Source organism: Condylura cristata, unplaced genomic scaffold (genome assembly GCF_000260355.1).
Source record: "Condylura cristata isolate star-nosed mole 26May11 unplaced genomic scaffold, ConCri1.0 scaffold00056, whole genome shotgun sequence".
Lineage (NCBI taxonomy): Eukaryota > Metazoa > Chordata > Mammalia > Eulipotyphla > Talpidae > Condylura > Condylura cristata.
Genome location: NW_004567157.1, coordinates 349443 through 352568, shown reverse-complemented (window position 1 = coordinate 352568; position 3126 = coordinate 349443).

The following is a 3126-nucleotide window of genomic DNA, read 5'->3' as shown; positions in this document are numbered from 1 at the left end:
CAATGAGAGAGCGTGACCCTGACACAAGTCCGCCTTTCAGCGTTGGTGTGGCCAATCGCAGCTCGAGAACTGAGGGCCGACCAAACTGCAAGTTGAAGAACAGCCTCGCCGACCGGAAGCGTTCTTTTCTTAAAGCAACCGTACTAGCTGCAAGCGTCTAGATTCTACGTTCCGCTAATTTCCGGGTTGCTGACGTATTTAAGTCCCAAACCCGGAGGGAGGTGCTTGGACTGAAGGAGGAATTTTGGTTTGCACCTTTTGCCTGACGTCAGGGTGATAATGATTGTCCCTTGTACTGGAAAAGCGCTTGTAAGTATGTTTTCATTGCCGTGAATCAGCACCTGGCTCAGTAAAACACTATAGACATTGAAGCAAAATTACAGAGTAACTATGTAAGATCTAAAGCTGGGTTGAAAATATTTTTCACATCTGTACAGTGAGGAGCTTAGACTGGCTTATCTCGTGGTTCTCTTTCATAGCTGAAAATTGTAAGGTTTTTGCTTTGCCAGCATTCCACTTCTGTGTTGGTTTCAACATCCACAAAGTATACTTACTTATTGTGCTTAATTCCTTGGGATTCTGGAAATCTAGAGGGAAAGCAGTATCATGAAGTTATTCTGGTTTTATCAGTAGGCTAAAATGTATTTACAGGACTGTTTCCTCTAGAATCCTTCTCGGAGGAGGATTCCCCTCCCCCAACCCCCCTCCAAATATAACACTTCGGAGAGAAGTCTTCCTAGCAATCTTAACAGCATAGCTGTATCTCTCTTACACTTTACAGGAAAAAAAAATCCAATTTATTCTCCATATGTGCTACTTTATCTAACCAGGTTCTCCCCAAATGTTGTCTGCCCAAGGTTCTTGAATAACAGTAGCCATTCTAACCTGTAGGTCAGCAGTCTGCCAAAAATCCAGTACCCTTTCATCTGTGGCTCTGTGTAGGCAAAGATAGGGAGATAGCTTATATGACTCCCCAAGATCCAGTTCAGTTAGAAGAACTGCCATGTCTGCAAGTCATTCAACACTTTGGGGTTTTAGAGACTAATAATTTTGAATAGTGCTTTTCAAGTAAAACACTTAACTTCCCCTTTCCTCCCCAGATAGCTAAATGACTACTATTCCATGTGTTTTGAAGAAATCTGACCAATGCAGATAACCAGGACACCATATCTAATATGTAGCAAATGAGGTCTGAGACCTGATGAGAATTTGGAATTATTGGATAAGGTGTGATAAGTAGCAGTAACTTTGAGGTCACATTTTGTTAAGTTTCCTGTGTCTTCCATAACATATTTCCACAAATTTGGTGTCTTAAAGTGAGAAGATTTTTATTTCACAGAACTAGAAGTCAGAAGTCTGAAACCAGTATTACTTGACAGGTAACATGCAAGGCCATAGTCCCACTGGATGCTCTGGTGAAGAATCCATTGCTTGTTTTTTCCAGCTTTCCAGTGATTATGGGCATTCCTTTGCTAGTAGCCACATCATTCCAATATTCAAAACCAGTATCTTCTGTTCTGTCTAGACCTTTTCTGTGTATTAGATTTTTCTCTACTATATGTGATTGCATTTAGGGCCCATTTAGGTAATCTAGGATAATCTCATCTCAATATATTAATTTAATTACACGGGCAATTAATAGGTTTACATCTGCAATGCTTTTTTTTTTTAACTTATTTTACTATATAAAGTAACAGCATTTTATTTTACTTTACATGGTCAAACACTTTATAAAGTAATATTTACGGGTTCCAGGGATTAGGAAGTAAATGTGTTTGGGGGGAGAGGGTAGGTATGTGGAATCTTCCCTGGCACATGCTCAGGAATCCCATTGCTACAGGAATCACACAGCTATACCAGTGGGCTTTAAAAGTTGCTCTCCAAGTTGAAGTCATTGCCTGTGAAATCTTGAAATTGATCAAATTTTTCTTTAAACTGTGTCTTCGCCTGGTTAGTTTCATCACCTCCTCTTGCTAACCCCCGCCCTCACATTGTGCATGTTATTCACCTATGGCAGTCCTGAAGCCTCTGTTGATATTGATGTCTTTCAGTTTTTTAGCTCTTTTCCAAATCTTTCTTTGGAGCTCCAGATCCATTTAATCAACTCTCTGTTGCACTCAATATCAATCTTTCTGAAACTAAAATACTTTGCCAGTAAACTTGCCCCTTCTCCTATAATCTTTGATCCTAGTAAATGGCAACATTATCCACGGTCGTCCAAACTTAAGTCTTTGCACTAGATAGTTTGGACTTGATTTCTGGCGTTCCCTCACTATATGTGAAATCTTGAATATGTTATTTAACTTCCCTATGCTACATTTTCTTCATCTGAAAATGGAGAGCTAAAAGAGCATAAGACTGTGGTGTGGGTTGAAAGAGAAAAAATGTAGAGATCTTTCATTGTGTTTGACACAAAGTAAACACTTGACATATTAGTCTCTGTTATTATTAATATTGTTATTTGTCACTACCCTCCCTGTACCTCATACCTCACCTTCATTCAGCCCCTCCTTGTAACTTTTTAGCCTGTCTATAAATAATATTTATTTTTAATCAGTCCTCTCATTGACATATTCTCATAGCCAATACTGTAGTTCAGACCTTGTTCCTCTCTAGATCACATTACCTTCCTAATTCTGTCTCCCTGCCTTGATCCCTCACACAGCAGGGAGTGTGTCTCATAAATGGGAACCTTATCTTGTTAGAATCCCAGAGTGTTTATGAGTCTTCTAGGATTAAATGGCTGCTTCAGCAATATTCTGGCTATGTAGTTTAGCCTTTTCAGTACAGAGTTCATTTGGCCCAATCAGTTAATTACCTAAACTTAAAGAATGTAAACTACTGACCCTGAAAAGGTTCTTTACAAGTTAAACAAGAGCTGGGTGTATAATTCCCTTGGACAATTTATATATGTCACGAGGCATGACCAGGAGCGCCTTGGGGAGCCATAGACTGATATGAAACTTTCCATCCAGAGACTTATCAGTGGAATGTCTTGCTAAGGTGAGAGCCACGAGTGAGGGTTGGAAGCTTGATTTTGATCTTCAAACATGGGCCATACAACTAATCAGAATCCTCAGACTCATCTCCCCCCAAAATCTAAATAAAATAAGTACACATTTGCTT